A 19869-nucleotide genomic window follows, 5' to 3' on the forward strand; every position below is an offset into this window, starting at 1 on the left:
AGCCATCCTCATAGGTGTGTAGTGATATTTCATTAAGGTTTTAATTTGCATTTCCCTTATTAGTGAGGTTGCATATCTTTTTATGTGATTTTTTTTTTTTTTTGCTATCTGTTATCCTGTTCAATGAAATTTCTGTTGCCCATTTGCCAATTGGATTGTTTGCTAAATGAGCCGTATCTTTGAATATCTTTTTAAAAGTCTTTTTTTAAATCAGTCCAGTGACTTAAGAAGTCATTAAGTAGGATTTTTTAAATCTTTCAAGGCAAAATGTATATAGCATTTTGAACATGATTTTATAATATCCTGAGCAGAAGGGTTCTATTCTGTTCTTGTTAAAGTGTGGTACTAAAACCGTGAGATAGCAAAAATGTTTCTTTACTTAAAATGTTATGTGGAGTGTACAGGTACATACTTTCTATATCGCTATCATCATATTTCTAACCTTTTATATATAAAATAAACTGATTTGTGTAAAAATGACAGAATCACTTTGTAGAAAGTTAGAAATTTTCCTATTTGTGTAAGATAGTAAATATAGATCCCAACTCATATGTGTCAGTAAATTTATATTCTTTTTCTGGCATTCTTTATGAATTCACCCATTTATTAAATAGTCATTGAGAAACTCAAACCATTTTTAAGGTCAACAGATAAAATCAAGGATGCATGGCAATAGAAATATTTGTCATATGCATGTGAACTTTACTCTTTGTCTATTTTAACTTGTAGATTTAAAAAAAAATTATCTGGGCATTTTTATTAAGTATTTTAGTCCTGCTTTGGTTTCTACACATTAAGAAAGTCAAAGAAGGAAGCCCTGGGTTTGATCCCCACCAATGTGAAAAAGAAAGTGAGGTTGTGGCTTAGTGGTAGAGTGCTTGCCCAGCATGCCTGAGGCCCTGGGTTCAATTCTAGCACCACATATAAATAAATGAATAAAATAAAGGTCTATCAACATCTAAAAAATTAAAAAAAAAATTTTTAAAGTGACAGAAATAAGTACATTAACTACAGCAGTAACTCTAAATAAATATGGGCTTCATGGGGTTAGAAAGAAAAGGGGATTTATGAAATCTTGCCTCTCTAGATCCTCTCTAGAATTCTTATTCTCTATTCTACATTCTTACATAAAGGAAATCAGTAGAGGAGAGGTTTAATTCTTTGTGATGGGGAAAATGTAATTTGTTGTGAAATTATACTGTATTTTTAAATATCTAGAAAAATTGTAAATAACCTGGGGGACTGGGGATATAGCTCAGGGTTACAGAGATTGCCTAGCATGCCTAAGGCCCTGGGTTCAATTCCTCAGTGCTTCCAAAAATAAGTGAAGATTATAAATAACTGGAGGAAAGGTAATTCATATACTAAGATGATGGGATTAGCCCAGCAGCTGTTAAAATCCTTTCTGAAAATTATCTAAAATGATTTGAGAAACTGCAATGAAACAGTGAGTGACTGATCTATACGTGCTGGAACATTAAAGCCATTTTAATTTTTCATGTGTCTTGTTCTTTACTGGAGTTTGCACATATTTTGTGATATCCAAATGGCGAAAAATCCAGAGTCTGGTCAGTGGAGTCTCTTACTATCTGAGTCCATGGTATTACTTTGTAGTAGGAAATTTTGAAGAATCATAAACATTGAGATGTTTGAAGAAAGGCACTATTATTATTTTGTTCAAAGTAGTATCAGTCTGATGAAGAAGACAAGGGACCAGGACATTATAGAGTAATTATAAGCATTATGTGGAGCTGGCTTTCCTGATATTTATTTGATTGTTATGGCAGTTGTTTTAAAGAATGGATTTTATTTCAAAGAAATTGTGTAGGAAAAAAAGGAAAGATGATATCATGTAATATTGGGCTTTTTTTTTTTTTTTGATGCTGGAGATTTAACCAGGGGCACATTCCACTGAGCTACATCCCCAGCTTGCTTATTTATTTATTTATTTATTTATTTACTTATTTAATTAGAGACGGAGTCTTGCTGAGTTGCTGAGGCTGGTTTTGAACTTGGGATCCTCCTGCCTCAGCCTCCTGAGCTGCTCAGATTACAGGTGTCTGCCACTATGCCTAATAATAGTGGACTTTTTGCTATTTAGAAAAAGAGACAACTATTTAAGTGGTGGAGATTATAAGCCAAATACTTTAGATAAACCAAATTCCCTTTCTCCTACCCCACCATTTGGGCAAGAGCATTTGCACCTAGATTTGGGGGACAGGGTTGTAGATTCTCATATTCTCTCACCCAGACCACAGGAGCCTTGTCCTCTCTTTTCTAGAAAAGGATGCTGTCAGCATCCAAGCGTCACCACTAAACACTGCCAACCACTGAGAAGAGGTTGAAATTATACCTACCTGGAAGCTAACAAGTAGGCTTCCCATAGTTTCATGGATACTGACAAAAGACAGGAGCCTCTTGGGTCAGAGATTAAGCCTGTTATTACTCATGGTATAGCAGGCATCAATTATCTTCGTACTTAATCTGTTCTTGCCTCCCAAGTCCTACGTGGAAGAATCTGGTTTCTGTTCATGCAGTGTTCTGTGGTATAGTGGAGGAACCTCAAACTTAGAAAAACCCAAGTCTTGCCAGGCATGGTGGCGCACACCTGTAATCCCAGCAAGTCAGGAGGCTGAAACTCAGCAATTTTGCAAGAACATGTCTCAAAAAATAAAAAGGGATGATGATGTAGCTCAGTGGTAGAGTGCCCCTCCCTCAGTTCAATCCCCAAAAGTACTGAAAAAAAAAAAAAGGCTTTTGTATTGTGGTGGAAGTAAATCTGCTGAATGCTTACCCCAGAGGAAATGACTTTTATTGTACTAGATAGTTAAACAAAGCTTCCCTCTGCTCTGTAGGGAGACACCATCTCTATCTTACAACAAAGGCTGCAGTAGTTCTGCTTGCAAGACAAGCAGAAATGAGATACCTGTGTAGAACTACCTCCAAACAATAAATTCATTCTCATTTGTGGCAATGTTTTTGTTTTTGCATATCTCAACACTCATTTAAATATTGCAGTTTCTTATATATCAGTTAAACCTCAGTGCAACGGGGGGATGCTTTGAAGAAAAACAAGTTCATGCCTGTTACAGTTGCACATGACTGTAATCCCAGCAACTTGAGAGGCTGAGGCAGGAGGATCCTAAATTGAAGGCCAGTCTCAGCAATTTAGAGGGAAGCTAAACAAGTTAGTGAGACCCTGTCTCAAAATAAAAATATAAAGAACTGGGTAGACCTTGGCCTATACCCAAAGGACTTAAAATCAGCATATTACAGAGATACAGCCACATCAATGTTCATAACTGCTCAGTTCACAATAGCCAGATTGTGGAACCAACCTAGATGTCCTTCAATTGATGAATGGATAAAGAAACTGTGGTATATATATACAATGGAATATTACTCAGCCATAAAGAATGATACAATTATGGCATTTGCAGGCAAATGGATGAATGTGGAGAATATCATGCTAAGTGAGATAAGCCAATCTCAAAAAACCAAAGGACGAATGATATCGCTAATAAGTGGATGATGACACATAATGGGGGGTGGGAGGGGTTAGTGTTAGGGTTAGAGTTAGGGTTAGGGAGGGGGGCAAGAATGGAGGAAGGAAGGACTGTATAGAGGGAAAAGAGGAGTGGGAGGGGTGGGGGGGAGGGAAAAATAACAGAATGAATCAAACAACATTACCCTATGTAAATTTATGATTACACAAATGGTATGCCTTTACGCCATGTACAAACAGAGAAACAACATGTATCCCATTTGTTTACATTAAAAATAAATAAATAAATAAATTAAAAAAAAAAAAAAAAAAAAAGAACTGGGTAGAACTAGTGGTAGAGATCCCCTAGGTTCAGTCACCAGGACCAAAAAGAAAAGGAAGAAAGAAAGAAAAGCAGAAGTACACATCTCATCCCAGTATTAAGAAGTGAGAATCTGTATTTTAACACAATCCCTAGGTTTTAGTTTTCAACTTTTTGGGTTTTGTTTTGTTTGGTAGTAAGAATTAAACCCAGGGGCACTTTACCTCGGATCTATACCCACAGCCCTTTTAAAATTCTCAGACAGGGTCTAAGTTGCTGAGGCTGAGTTTTTAACCTCTTGCCTCAGCCTCCTGAGTTGCTGCATTATAGTCATGTACCCCTGTGGCCTGCTCAACCTTTTATTTTGAAATAATTTTAGACACAGAAAAGTAGTAAAAAGTACACAGAGTTCCCCCTTCATCCCCTTTCCCCTCCTTAACATCTTGAGTGCTTGTGTAACCACGGTACAATTACTCAAACCAGGAAATTCATTGATATGGTAGTATTAACTCATCTATAGGCCTTACTTGAATTTTGCTGTTCTCTAATGTCCTTTTTAATTCAAAGTTCAATCCAGCTTCCCACATTGCATTTAATATTCATGTCATCTTAGTCTTCTCCAATCTGAGACAGTTCCTCAGTCATTCTGTCTTCCATGAAGTAGACATTTTTGAAGGCAGTTATTTTCTAGAATGACCCTCAATTTTAGTTGGTCCAATGTTTTCTTGTGACAAGATTAAGGTACTGCAGCTTTGTCAGATTACTGCAGAAGTGATGTTGTGGCCATAGTGCATCCTGTCATGAATATTTATCTATATGAATTATTACTGATAATTAATCTTGGTCACTTGATTAGGGTGGTATCTGCCAGCCAGATTTTTGCACTGTAAGGTTACTATTTTCCCCTTTGTCCTTAATAAGAATCTTTTTTCAGTACTGGGGATTCAACCCAGAGGTGCTCTACCACTGAGCTACATCCTGCCCCTTGCCCCTTATTTCAAGACAGGTTCTCCCTAAATTGCTGAGGCTGGCCTTGAACTTGCAATCCTCTTGCTTCAGCCTCCTGAATTGTTGGGATTACAGACCTGGGCCACTGCATCTGGCTTGTCTGTGGTTATTTCTTGCGTACGACAATCATTCCTGTGGTATTTGCCTAGTAATGGTGATTGTCTGTCTGTTGTCTTTACATTTATTCCCTGGAATTCTGTACAGAAGAGCTGTCTCTTACCCTCTGTTACTCAGTTATCTCCAGCATTGGTCACTTCTTGCCCTACCTCATGTCCTCTTGGTTCATTTTTTCTTTTTCTCTCTCCCTCCCTCCCTCCTTTTCTCCTCCTCCTCCTCATCTTCTTCTTCGTGGACTGAACCCAGGGCCTTAGGAATGCTAACAAGCACTCTACTGCTGAGCTGCATTGCTGGCCCTTGGTCCACCTTTAATCCCTGTTGTTGCCGCAATATCTGCTCTGTCGAACTGATAGCATCTTCCTTCGTTTTACCTTCTGTTTTCTGAGCAGGAATGTCTGCCTCGGAATCGTTGTCCGAACCACTCTGGCATTTGCACTCATGTTCCAACCTGAAAGTGCTGGAGGGTCAGCACTCTGTGGAGCAAGCTTTAAGCAAAGAAGAGGGGAGCCAGGTGCAAATATGCCCCTCTTCCGTCCCTCCCGTGGAGGGTTCTGAGGTGTGCTCTTCTCAGAGAGTCTCTGCAGGATTGGGGCTCAGTAGACTTCAGCAGTGATTATCTCTGTAACACATCCTTGGATTGGTTTTTCTTCCTATGTGTTTTCACATTTGCTGTCCCTCATGCCAGTTCTTTGAAATCATCTCCCAAAATAAATCACCTGCATGTAAGAATGTGTTGGGGCACTGGGTGCACGCCTGTAATCCCAGTGACTCGAGAGGCGGAGATAGGAAGGTCACAAGTTCGAGGCCAGCCTCTATATCGAGGCCCTAAGCAGTTTAGTGAGACCCTGTTTCGAAATAAAAAAGGGCTAGGGATGTGGCCCAGTGGTAGAGTACCCCTGGGTTCAATTCCCAGTACCACCACCACCACACACACACACACACACACACACACACACACACATACACAATTTTTATCAGAATGTTTGTGTAGGAGAGCAAGCTAAGACCTTGGCCTCACCAGTTGTTACATATTTTGACTCACCCTGTATATAACTTAAGACCCTAGGAAAGTATGAAGGAGACATGTATAAGAATCCATAGCATCAAAATGGTGGTGGTGGTGGGGGGATAAAATACCAAATATCTATCAATATATAGTGTTCTTATTTTGGTATCAATGAAAATGAACACCTATTTTGATACTCCCAAGATAGATGAAATGTTGGGCCAAAAACTAATTCACAGATGAATAATATATTTTGACTTTATATAAAGTTCAAAAACATGAAAAAAATAAGTGGCATATTGTTTAGAGGTATGTACATGTGTGTTATAAAGTAAAACAAGGAAATTATAAACAAAATTCAGGATACTAATTTGGGAAGAGAAAGTCATAGGAATTCAGAAGTGCTTCTATTTCCCAAGCTGTTACATGAGTTTATCATTATTCCTATTTTATTTTATTTTGTTTTAGTATTTGGGATTGAACCCAGGGGTGCTGTACCACTGGGCTACATCCCTGGCCCCTTTTTACTTTTTATTTTGAGAGAGGGTCTCCCTAAGTTTCCCAGGCTGGCCTTGAATTTGTAATCCTTCTGCCTCTGCCTCCCAGGTCTCTGGGATTATAGGCATGCACCATGGTGTCAGCTTCATTACTCTTTAGAGGTTACACTTGCTTTATATTTTTTTTTAGGATGAACAAGATATTTTATCAAAAAAAGACTTGAAACTTGATATTAAGAAGAAGTTAATTTATGAAGGGTGATGTGAAATTGCTGCCATAACAGAAATCCTGAAATGAACTAGGTAGAGGTGATTTCTTTGAGAAAATTCCAAATCTTTGATTTCATTTTGCACTATTATGGTGATTAATCTGTACATTGAAAAACTGTTTCTGGAAGACAAGACCCAGATTTAACACTTTTCAGTGTTATTTCTTTTTAGTCACTTGGTGGATTGAATGTGAAAAAGTATGATTTAAAAAAAAATGTATCTGAAACTGTTCTGGCAATGCATATCTTTCTGTGTGATAAAAAGGTGTCATTAAGGACCTTGCTACTCAAAGCGTGATGTTTGGCTGATGAGGCAGCATCAGCATCCCTTGGAAGCTTGGTGAAAATGCAGAATCTAGGCCCCACCTTATACTGTAAATTTTAATAAGAATTCCCTAGGGACATTAAAGTTTGAGAGGTACTGGCCCAGGTGTCCTGTACTTCCACCTGCACAGAGCAGCATCCAACAGGAGCTGGTAGCATGTGGAAATTCCTGAGGTTAACTGTAATCTGTCTTTTTCAGAGCCCTCTCTTTGCTGGCAATCCTGTGGCCCACATATTTACAATTAGGGAAGGACTGTATTTATTCTTCCCTTGCCAAATATGCTGGGCGGTGGCACTATCATCTATTCAATAATAAAGTGCAAAACCTATTGAGCTTCTCTTAAGCACCAGGGATCTGGTGATGAGCAGATTGACATAGGTCTGACTCCCAAAGAACTGACAGTCCCGCAGGATACAGATACCAAGTGAGTAGTTACAAGTTTCACAGATGTTAGAAAGGCAAACAGAGTTTTCTGGGAAAGGGGCTGGAGATGGGGAGTTAAGGGAAACTTTTCTGGAGAAAGTGTTTAATTGTAAATGAGAAGGCACATGTAGGTGAGCTGGAGGGTGAATTGGGGGGTTGTTCCAAGCACAAGGAATACCAATTAACAGAGCTCTTTGGACACTTGCGTTTGAATTTCCAATTCCTTGCACAGTTCTTGGCACACAGTAAGTGCTTAATAAGTGTTTGCTAAATCAATAAGTGTGCTGTCGCATTTCAGACACCTATTCTCTAGCATTATAGATGGCGGAAGCTTTATTTTCCTTTTCAAAGGAAGTAAGCTCCCTTAATTGGAAAATGAGAAGGAAGACAGAAAACTGTTGTGTAAACTGCTAAACTGAAACCATGAGTAGGAATGACAAATTGATTTACATGAGTCTTCTTCCCTATGGCAACTCAACAGTTTATTCTGCTTTGGAGAACTTTCAGTTTTTAGCTTCAAAACCAAGCTGTTCCTCCTTATTCTGAATTTCTTGGCCTGCTGTGAAACTAGCATTTACTGTCTTTTACAGCATACCCTGATTAGGTCATGGAAATTCACAGCTAGATCAAACTAGTATATGGAAAATTTGAAACTTTCATTGCCCATTTTACTTTGTGGCATTGGAAGGTGTTCTGAGATGTTGACTTTTAAATCATTTTGTCAAAAGCAATATTAGAGTGTGATAATTTTGCCATCATTTATTGAACACTTACTACATGCATTACATAATAAAAGCTTCATAACATCTCTGCAAAGCAGTAAGTTAAACCATATAAAAATTGGTAAATATCAATAATTTCATGTCTCAACTTACTGTTATCTCCAAGTTTTCACCTTAGAAAAAGGTGAAAGGTAATCCCAAATAGCCATAACTATACTTCAAAATTTAGTACTGAGTTGTCTACGTAGATAAAGAGATCCTGGGGCAATTACAGCTCCTCAGCAATGTCTACTTCTTTCCCCACATTAGCCCAAGCATTTTTTGTGTCTACTTCCATTATAGTTATTGATACATCATTTTGTGGTGGTTTATAATCTATCTCCCCTGCTAGACTTGGTTCCTTGAGGGTGAAGGTTTTTTTCTGCCTTGTTAATTTTCATATCTTTAGGGCCTAGGGTATAAGTATTGATTAAGTGATTTGAATATAATGCCTTAACTACATTTCTTGGGAAAACTAAATAAATCCTATTGATTTATGACTGGAAAATGCAGTCACTCCATTGGGGATTTTGCATTTCAGATGTCAGTGAAGGATTGACTGCATTTGGCATTCTTGGACCCTGAAGACTTGACCTATGAACAGTGGTGCAGAAACAGTCTTTCTACCCTATTCTACAGGAAGATCCAAATGTGCTCTTCTTGTCTCCTTCACCGCCTTTAGGTATTCACTTAAATAGCATTTGTCAGTGTTGCCTTCCCTGATCACACAATTTAAGAATGAAGCTCTGCTTAATTTTTTTGTCATAGCACATATCAGCATGTAAAGAGTTTTAATTTTGCTTATTTCTTTTGCATATCATCTTTCTCACCTTACTAGGGTATAAATTCAATGAAGACAGGACTGTTTGTCTCTTCTTTTGTCTTCCGATGTACCCCCAGCATCAAGAATAGTGTTTTGTTGTATAGGAAATCTATAAAATTTGAATGAATTGAAGTGAGAAAGATCTAATTTATTGTTTTATAGTTGGCCTCTCCCATGTCCCTCACCTCTGAACTTCCACAGTGAGGCTCACATGGGATGTTTCACATATGCAAGCATGGACAAAAGTTTTAATATTGAAATAAATGGACAGGTATTTGGTGGGGTGTGTGCCGCGATTTTCTCTTCAACTTCCAAGTGACATGATTACCTTGCCTGGTTTGCATCTTAACTTACTTGGACATTGAAGAACGTCCACACCTCCAGTGATCTCTAATCCACCGTCTGCATAATTTCAAGATGCTCATTTGACCCTACTCGTGGCCTCACTCAGGGTCACTCATTCCCATCCCCCTTCTCGCCGCTCCCTTGGGGCGACCCATCAAAGGCCTCGGGACTGAGAGTAGCCGCCCTAGTTCCCTTCTTTTCAAGAGGGATGGGATTTTCCTGCTTCGGGGATGGATGGAAAAGAGATTCACACCCTGGAGCCGAATGGGGGTAGTGGAGGTGGTGAGGGGGTAGAAGGTGGAGCGGGGGAAGGAAGTGTTTCTAAATTTCAGGTTTCAGGCCGGCAGAAGGCGGCAGGGGAGCGAGTGACCGGGTCGCTGCGGGGAACCCGCAGTGTCGCTCCGGAGGCGGGGAACCTGGGGCAGGCGCCCAGCGCCAGAGGTCCCGCCCTTCATCGCGCGGCCCCCTCCCCTCTTTGGGAAGCCTGGGGGCGGGGTTTGTTTACTCCCTGCACGCACCGCCGGCCGGGCCAATCAGTGGGAAGCGTCGCCTTGCGTCATGCATCCCGAGGGCCAATCGCTGTTCACCGTGCTGCTCCGCCGCCAAAGCTTGCGCGGGGGAAGCGGGGCAGTAGCTCTGTCGGGTGAGGGCGGACGGAGTCGGCAGGACCTCGGCGGTGCAGCCGTCGCTGCCTGGCACCCGGGGCGCGCCCTGACCCTTTCTCTTTGGGGAGGCTCGAGGGCGCGCGCACGGTTGGGGCCTCGAACTCCCGGGCCTCGACTCGGCAGGCCACGGATTTCCCCGACTGCCGCCAAGTGCGGGCGCCAGAGAAGCGGCGGCGCCAGAAGACGTGCCTGAGGCTCTGCCTGGCCGGCTCGCGTGGCTGCCTGGTCCTGTGCACCCGAGCGGCGGTAAGGTCCGGGGCGAGGGCGCGGGCCTGCTTGCCGAGGCCCTTTGGACCCGGCGCGGCGCCTGCCGGGGCAGGTTTCCCTCCCTGAGCCCAAGGGCCCCCCGGCCACCCCGAGTCGCATCTGCTTATTCCCACGGGTTCTCCCAGGCCTGGCCGAGTAACCCTTGAGTGTCTGGACGAGAATCGGAAGACTGAGAGGGTCGTGCACTCACACACACACACACAGCAAACCGGGGGAGGTGGCGTCCCTGAGTCACGCCTGGTGGGAGAGGGGAAGGGCTGCTTTCCACCTTCTCGGCAGAGGAGGATGGCTTCTGAATCTGGTTTGCTGACTTTTCCTCCTCCTCTCAGGACCCACAAGGCTCCATCTGTCTCTGCCAGGTGTTTCTCAAGAGTTCTAAAGCCTTGTGTGCTTGGGAGAACCTCATTTTCCCCCTAAGGGAACTTTTCTCTAGAGGATCACTTTTGGGGCCCAGAGACCTTTGAGAAATTCTGGAAAGCTGTGATCCTTCTCCACAGAGCAGGATCAAGATTGTCGTAGGATTTCGCGAAGGGACAGTCCAACGGAGGAAAAGAACGCTCAGCCCGTGTTACCTTGCGTTGTGTGGGCTCGGTTTGTTCAGCTGTAAAATAGTAGTTCCTCCCTATGCGGAGGGGGGAGGGTATTGCGAGGAGTAAAGGGACGAATCTATGGAATGCGCTTGCCACTGGGCTCCCAGGTATTAAGTGCCCAGCATGAGTTAGGCATTTTTATTATTAACTACCGGGGATGCCAGTTCAGAAAAGGACTCCCCCCCATTGTTTCCCCTTTTCTGTTGAAACAGTTAACAGCCTCATTCCTTTTCCATAGTCACTGCTGCAACTCCCTCGGTCCTCGAATACTTTTCTCTTTTCCTCATTCCATTTCAGAGGGCTCAGACTCCCGCTTCTGCTTATCTGCTTTCCTTTACTAAATCAGTAACTGACTCTTCCCCTGCCCCATTCTCCCCCGGTCTTGTGTTTTCATTTGATTTTTTACCGCCTAATTTTTTTTTCTGGGCCACTGGTTTTCTCTTAATGGCTTGCAGTCTCCCCCAGTCTCGCCTAATAAATAGAGTTGAAGTTATTCATCGGTTTTTCTGCATGGCACAGTCACGACTGTTTTTCTGTTCAAAATTAAGTGTAAAATAGTTTAACTCATCTGTGTTGCATCTTGCTTTTTCCACCTCATTGCTTAGCCTGTTAATTCAACATCACTGTCATATTACTATAATTAATCCTAATGTCAGTGTTCATTCTCAGATAGTACCAGGAGAAAAATGCCTAGACCCCAGATTCTATCACACTTGTGTACTGGCTCTGGATGTATTTGTTATTTATTAGAACATCGTGTGCCTGGAGCTGGTGGAGTCTAATGGCAGGCGCGGTGTCTGTAGGTTCTGGCAGTGCGCTTGCACAGCAACGTAGCCCACAACGTGGGCTTTCCAGCCCACGACTTATTAAACTCTTACTTTTCAGTTTTTTTTTCTTGTTTCTAGTTTGGTTAAGAAAGAAATTGAAATTTTCTAGTGTAATAATTTTGTGATCCTAAATTCCTCCACCCTCACTCTTGTGAATGTAAAGTTCAGGTGGCACATGGCAAGTTTTCCCCTTGCAGCCAGAATTTTTAACTGAGCCATGTGCTCTCAGTGCTGCTTGAAATGGGATGTACATCTTTTTTGTCATCTTTCAAACTTCTTGATGTGTCTATCAGAATGGATCTCAGAAGAAACTAGAAAATATAGATTGAGAGCTTTTAAGTCATAGAATTTTAAGTTATAATGGATTTTAAAGATGATTAAGTATACTTGCCCTGCATACTTGAATCTTTGTGTTTTAGTCTAGGGTACATGACTCTCTATGTGTGGATCACAAATGGATTTAAAAATAGATTTGTGAACCTTTAGAAATATTTAGCAAAATTTTTGGCATTTGCATATTTTTCTGGAGAGATAACTTAATAGTTTCTGAAGCAACTTATAGTTTCCAATTTATATAGAATTATTTCTTTTATTGAGCTGGAAGTTGTATCCTCACTGTATATGTTTTGCCTCTTCTGTATTGTGAGTTTAGATATTTGAAGATATTTATATTTCACTCTTTCTTTTCTTCTCTGGACAAAATATTCTCAAATCTTTTTTTTCACACTACAGCGAAGTGAATGAACACTCAAGCCTGTATTACCTTGCACTGTGCTAGGGATTGAACCTGGGGACACTTTACCACTGAGCTACAAAATTATTTTTAATTTTGAGACAGGGTCTTGCTAAATTGCTCAGGGCCTCGATAAATTTCTGAGGACCTGGAACTTGCAGTCCTCCTGCCTCAGCCTTTCTAGTTGCAGGGATTAGAGGTGTGCCCCACCACGTTGCACCACCATGCCCAGGAATGTTCTCAGTTTTTAACCTCTTCTAGTGACTTTTCTGTTACTGTTTTCTTATGAACCTCTTCATGGTACCTGTGGCTTTTTAAAGGATTTATTTTAGTTCATTCATATTCTTACAAGTATGGTACTCTAAATTAGGTATTAACTAATATAGAAGATCTTAAGTTATCCCTGTTTTTTTGTTTGGTACTGGGAATTGAACCCAAGGGTGCTTTATCACAGAGTTACATCCCTAGTCTTTCAAATTTTGAGACAGGGTCTCACTTAAATTGCTGATGCTGGACTTGAATTTGTGGTCATTCTGCCTTAGCCTTTTGAGTAGCTGGGATTATAGGTGTGGGCCACCTACCTGGGGCTACCTCTCTGATATCATCGTCATCATTGTCATCATCATTCTGGGGATTGACTCCACAGGCTCTTAATCCTTGAGCTACATCTCCATCCCTTTTTATTTTTTAGTTTTAGACAAGATCTTGCTAAGTTGCTGAGGATGACTTTACAGGTCGGCACCATGGTGCCTGGCTCTGGTTTTTAAGGAATGTACTTTAAACTGGGTGTGGTGGCTTATGCTTGTAAATCCCATGGACTGGGGAGGTTGAGGCAGGAGGATTGGAAGTTTAAAGCCAGCCTTAGCAATTTAGTCAAGTCCTAAGCAACTTAATGAGACCCTGTCTCTATAAAATATAGAAAGGGCTGGGAATGTGGCTCAGTGGTTAAGGCTCTACAGGTCAATCCCTGGTACCAATTTTTTTTTTTTTTTTAATTAAAAAAGAATGTACTTTAAGAGGAAATTTGCTTCTTAGGCAACCACATCATACTAATTCATAGTGATGTACTGGTTAAGAAGATAAACTCTAGACTAACCTCTTGGGTTTAAGTTTTGCCCCTACAGTTTTTTAACTGAACAACTTTGAGTAAATTATTTAACACACTGAGCCTTAGTTTTCTCATCTGTAAAATGGTGTTAATAATAGTACCACTTTCATAGGGTTGTTTTAAAAATTAAATTTATATATATATATGTATATATAAAGCGTTCAGAATGTTTCTTGGCATCTAATTGTTGTGTTTGTGTGTGTAATAATAATTATTATTACTGATTTTGTAGTCAACTAAGTTTCTTTGAGTTGTTTTGCTCATGCTTTTCCAATTTTTTTTCCCCCAGTGCTGGGGATTGAATGTAGGACCCACCAGCCCTCTCTCCCCCAAATTTTAGTTATGCTTTCCTAATTCATTAATGGAGTCTTTTTTGGTAGCACTTTGCATTTATCTGTGTTAAAATTTTCGTATCAGAATGTTTTCATTTTATTGACATTTTAAAAAAATTCTGATTTGTTCATCCAATAAATGCCAAATTATGTGTTTGATAAACTGTAAATTTGATAATGCTGGCATTGCTTTCTTGCAAATTTTTTTTTTTTTTTTTTTTTTTTTTTTTTTTTTTTTTTTTTTTTTTTTTTTGCGGTACTGGGGATCGAACTCAGGGCCTTGTGCTTGGGAGGCAAGCACTCTACCAGCTGAGCTATCTCCCCAGCCCCTCTTGCAAATTTTTTATGAAAATATTGACTACGTAGTACTAAGAGCAGAGTTATTGCCTTTCTGAAGAACAATAAAAATTTTAATTCTTTGGTTCAAATTGGTCAGTTGGTTAGAAATTCAGCCAGTTTATTATTATGCACCTCAAATATTTCCAAGTTTTTACAAGAAAATTATGAGAAACTTTGACAGTTTATTTATTAGAATTCAGATTTTATATACCTTTTTAAAAAAATTTATATAAGATCAGTTTAGTAACTCAGAAAAAAAGCTTTAATCTGTCATTACTTGGCCTTAATGAAATCATACTACTTTCTGGTCGTGTATGTGGATTACTATTTTTCTTTTTTCATATATATATATATATATATATATTTTTTTTTTTTTAAGTTGTCAATGGATCTTTTATTTTCTTTATTTATATGTGGTGCCAAATATTGAACCCAGGGCCTAACACATGCCAGGTAAGTGCTCTACCACTGAGCCACAACTCCAGCCTCAATATTTTTTCTAAGTGTTCTTGAACTTCTCTTAATAATAATTCTAGAATCTTGCCTGGAATTACTTTGAACTTCAATGATCAGTAGTATGCAGGATTCCGTTTCTCTTTTTTTTGAACAACAGTGCTGTGTTTTCCTGTCTTTAGTCTTCTGTCAACCTTTCCTCCTCCCAGTTTCTAAATGAATGCCAACAACTGTGTGCAATTTTTATCTGGAGCAAAATACCTTATTGAAGATTTGCTTCAAGCAGTAAGGAACTCTTTTTTTGTCTTCTCATTCATATTGAGCTTTGGTTTCTGTTAACTTGATGAAATTCATTAATGCCCATTTTGGGTAGGATACTAAAGCTATTTTATCCCATCCAAACTGAAGAGAATTTTTCTTGATAGAGCTATGCCTGAACATTCCTACTGTTGTTACCATGGTCTGGGTTCATCCCTTTTTTTTTTTTTTTTTTTTTTTTTCTTTTTTTCTTTTTTTTTTGGTGTTATTGGGATTAAACCCAGAGGCTCTTTACTACTGAGCTACAGTCAGGGTCTCACTAACTTGCTTAGGGTCTCACTAAATTACTGAGACTGGCCTTGAATGTATGATCCTTCTGCCTCAGCCTGCTGAGTCACTGGGAATACAGGCGAGCACCATTGTGCCCCGCTCATTCCTTTTTTTTTCTCTCTTCCTCCTTTCCTTTCCTTATTTTCTTTCCTTCTTTCCTCTTTCCTTCCTTCCTTCCACCAGGGATTAAACCCAGGGATGCTTAACCACTAAGCCACATCCCCATCCCTTTTTATTTTTTGTTTGGAGGCAGGGTCTCACTAAGTTGCTTAGGGCCTGATTAAGTATCTGAGGCTGGCTTTGAACTTGCAATCCTCTTGCCTCAGCCTCCCAAACCACTGGGATTACAGGTTTGCACCACCATGCCCAGTTTATCATTCCTTTTTTCTTTTTCTTTTTTTTTAATTTAAGAATCAAATAGGAATTTTTTTTTTCATTTGCTGTTGGACCTTTATTTTTATTTATTTTTATATGCAGTGCTGAGAATTGAACCCAGTGCCTCACACAAGCTAAGTGAATGCTCTTGCACTGAGCACAACCCCAGCCCAATCATTCCTTTTTTCAAAGGACTATGCCAATAGCTTTCTATTGATCATCCTCCCAGTCTTTCTGTCTCCTTTTTTTTGGGGTGGGGAGGGTGGGTCCCAGGGATTGAACTCAGGGGCACTCAATCACTGAGCCACATCCCCAGCCCTATATTGTATTTTGTTTACTACTGAGTTACTGGTCTCATTAAACACCTTGCTTTTGCTGAGGGTGACTTTGAACTCTTGATCCTCCTGCCTCAGCCTCCCCAGCCACTGGAATTACAGGTGCAAGCCACTGTATCTGGCTTGTCTCCTGCCTTTTTAAAGTCTTCGTCCCTGTTGAGATAATCTATAATTATCTAATTAGAATTTTAATAATTTTGAGTCTTTACCCCAACTCTCTTATTCTGTGTTTTGTTTACTACCTTTTAAAATTTAAGCGCGCGGGCGTGTGTGTGTGTGTGTGTGTGTGTGTGTGTGTGTGTGCTTATGTGCACGCGTGCCCGCGCAAGGGATTGAACCAGGGCCTTGGTTGTGCTCAGTGCATGTTCTGCTGCTGAGTTATATCCCCAGTCCCTCCAGCCCTTTTTAACCTTCCTATTCTTAGGGATGGTATGAAGCAGCAGCCAGATCCTAGGCGAGAGGGATGGTGGCTCCCTACCAACTAGTCTTTGTGTGAGTCACTCCACAGTCATTTAAGAAGTGTTTACTATCTTACAGGCACTTTATGAAACACTGAGTTGACAAAGGAGCATGATATAGTCCTCAAAAACATCCTATATGTAAGGAAGGGGGAAAGTAGTTTTTCGTTGTTGTTTGTTTTTGTACCAGAAGTCGAACCCAGGGACACCTTACCATTGAACCATATTCCCACCCCTTTTTATTTTTTATTTAGCAACAGGATCTCACTAAATTGCTTAGGCCCTTTCTAAATTGCTGAGGCTGGCTTTGAACTTGTGATCTTCCCGTCTCAGCCTCCTGAGCTGCAGGAATTACAGACATGTACCACTGTGCCCTGGGAAAGTAGATTAAAATGTTATTATTATGAAAGAAAAGAGCTTAAAGTTTCCAAAGGCAAGAAGAATAAAAATATAATAGCAATAATGTTAGTCACAGAGCAGGAGTGTCCTTGTGGTAAAACCTTTGTACTTCATAGTCATAGGTGCTGTGACCAAGGATGCTGTTATGAGTAGGCATGTGGGCATGTTTTGCTTTCCGGACTTTTCTGGACCTACGGTCTTTTTTTTAATTTTTAACCTCTTGAATTAATATTTGACTGTTTTCAATTTTATAAATTTCTGAAAGTCTTCCTCATATTTTTAGTCCCAGAGGTAAAACCTTGTTAAATGTCTTTTTTTGGGAACCATGAAGATTCAAAAAAATTATACAATTAATAATTATATAGCTTGGTGAATTTTCATTAACTAAATATATCTGTGTAACCATCACCCTAGATCTAGAAACAGACTGTTACCATCTTCCTTCTTCCCCGTGGGAACTCTACTGGCTTCTAACAGCATGAATTGATAAAATCACCTCTATATAACCTGATTTATTTTTAGTTCCCTTGATAGTTATAATCTAAATTGTATAATTGCTCTATTTTTTAATAAAACATTTTTATTTATTTTAGACCTATAGGAAAGTTGCAAAGTAGTATGAAGAGTTAAGTCACATTTGTCATTCCGTTTCCCCTGATGTTAACAGTTTTATATGACCATAGTAGAATCATGAGCCTCATGGTGTTTTGTGTAACCACAGACTGCATATATGATAGTGGTGCCATAAGGTTGTAATGGAGCTTAAAAATTCCTAATACTTAGAATGTTGTAGCCATTAGAAATCTTATAATATAATGCATTCCTCATGTTTGTGGTGAAACTGTTATAAAAAAACCTATGTATGCTGTTAGTCATATGAAAGTATAGCACATAAAATGATGTGTATAGTACAATACTTTATAAACAACTATGTTACTGGTTTATATATTTACTGTAATATATTTACCATATAGCACATAGTATTTTTTTATTTTTAATTTTTAAATTTTTAAATTTTTTACAGACTACATTTTGATTCATTGTACACAAATGGGGTACCTCATTTTGTTTTCATGGTTGTACATGATGTAGATTCATAGCATTCATGTAATCATTCATGTACATAAGGTAATGATGTCTGTCTCATTCCACCATTTTTCATACACCCCCTAATTTCCTTCTACATAATCCAAAGTTCCTCCCTTCTGCTCTCACTCCCCGCTGACCCCCATTATATATTATTCTCCACTTATCAGGGAAAACATTCGGCCTTTGGTTTTTTGGGATTGGCTTATTTCACTTAGCATGATATTCTCCAATTCCATCCATTTATTTGCAAATGCCATAATATTATTATTCTTTATAACTGAATAATATTCTATTGTGTGTATATACCAGAGTTTCTTTATCCATTCATCTGTTGAAGGGCATCTAGGTTGGTTCCACAATCTAGCTATTGTGAACTGAGCTGCTATAAACATTGATGTGACTGCATTAGTGTAGTATGCTGATTTTAAGTCTTTTGGGTATAAACCCAGGAGTGGGATAACTGGGTCAAAAGGTGGGTTCATTCCAAGCTTTCTTTCTTTTTTTTTGTGGTGCTGGGGATCAAACCCAGGACTTTGTGCTTGCAAGGCAAGCACTCTACCGACTGAGCTATCTCCCCAGTCCCTCATTCCAAGCTTTCTGAGGATTCTCCACACTGCTTTCCAGAGTGGCTGCACCAATTTACAACTCCACCAGCAACGTAAAAGTGTGCCTTTTTCCCGACATCCACGCCAACATCTGTTATTGTTTGTGTTCTTGGTAATAGCCATTCTAATTGGAGTAAAATGAAATCTTAGAGTTGTTTTAATTTGCATTTCTCTAGTTAGTAGAGATGTTGAACACTCTTTCATATATTTATTAATTGCCTGTATGTCTTCTTCTGTAAAGTGTCTGTCCAGTTCCTTGGCCCATTTATTGATTGGGTTCTTTGTATTTTTGTGTAAAGTTTTGTAAGTTCTTTATAAATTTTGGAGATAAGTGCTGTATCTGAAGTGCGGGTGGAAAAGATTTTCTCCCACTCTGAAGGCTCTCCACATTCTTTATTGTATCCTTTGCTGAGAAAAAGCTTTTTAGTTTCAGTCCATCCCATTTATTGATTCTTGCTTTGATTTCTTGTGCTTTGGGAGTCTTATTGAGGAAATCTGATTCTAAACCAACATGATGAAGATTCGGGCCTACTTTGTCTTCTGTTAGGTGCAGAGTCTCTGGTCTAGTTCCTATGTCTTTGATCCATTTTGAGTTGAGAGTTGTGCAGGGTGAAAGATAGAGGTTTAATTTCATTTTACTGCATATGGATTTCTAGTTTTGCCAGCACCATTTGTTGAACAGGCTATCTTTTCTCCATTGTATGTTTTTGACTCCTTTGTCTAGTATGAGGTGACTGTATTTATGTGGTTTTGTCTCTGTGTCTTCTATTCTGTACCATTGGTCTGCCTGTCTGTTTTGGTGCCAATACCATTCTGTGTTTGTTACTATTGCTCTGTAGTATAGTTTAATGTCTGGTATTGTGATACCTCCTGTTTCACTATTCTATTCAGGATTGTTTTGGCTATTCGAGGTCTCTTGTTCTTCCAGATGAAGTTCATGATTGCTTTCTCTATTTCTATGAGGAATGTCATTGGAATTTTAATTGGAATTGCATTGAATCTGTATAGTGCCTTTGATAGAATGGCCATTTTGACAATGTTAATTCTGCCTATCCAAGAACATGGGAGATCTTTCCATCTTCTAAGGTTTTCTTCAATTTCTTTCTTTAGTGTTCTGTAGTTTTCATTATAGAGGTCTTTTACCTCTTTTGTTTAGATTAATTCCCAAGTATTTTTTTTAGGCTATTGTGAATGGAGTGGTTTTCCTAATTTCTCTTTCAGAGGATTCATCACTTGTGAATAGAAATGCATTAGATTTACGCATATTGATTTTGTATCCTGCTACTTTGCTGAATTCATTTATTAGTTCTAGAAGTTTTCTAGAGT

The 19869-nt window shown here is 39.5% G+C and overlaps 1 protein-coding gene across 6 annotated transcripts in view; it reads left to right on the forward strand.

Moving 5' to 3' along the window:
• The first annotated feature begins 10002 nt into the window (after positions 1-10002).
• The window catches only part of Tfdp2 (transcription factor Dp-2), a 166649-nt gene continuing 156782 nt past the window's right edge, over positions 10003-19869 (forward strand). For 4 of the 6 annotated variants that reach the window (XM_047563944.1, XM_047563947.1, XM_047563949.1 and 1 more), the window contains exon 1: positions 10182-10291. The gene's annotated coding sequence lies outside the window, so the exon portion shown is untranslated. Of the gene's footprint in view, positions 10292-19869 lie in introns of all 6 variants that reach the window. The other 2 variants (XM_047563946.1, XM_047563953.1) reach the window with 2 other exon arrangements.

Source organism: Sciurus carolinensis, chromosome 9 (genome assembly GCF_902686445.1).
Source record: "Sciurus carolinensis chromosome 9, mSciCar1.2, whole genome shotgun sequence".
Taxonomy (NCBI): domain Eukaryota; kingdom Metazoa; phylum Chordata; class Mammalia; order Rodentia; family Sciuridae; genus Sciurus; species Sciurus carolinensis.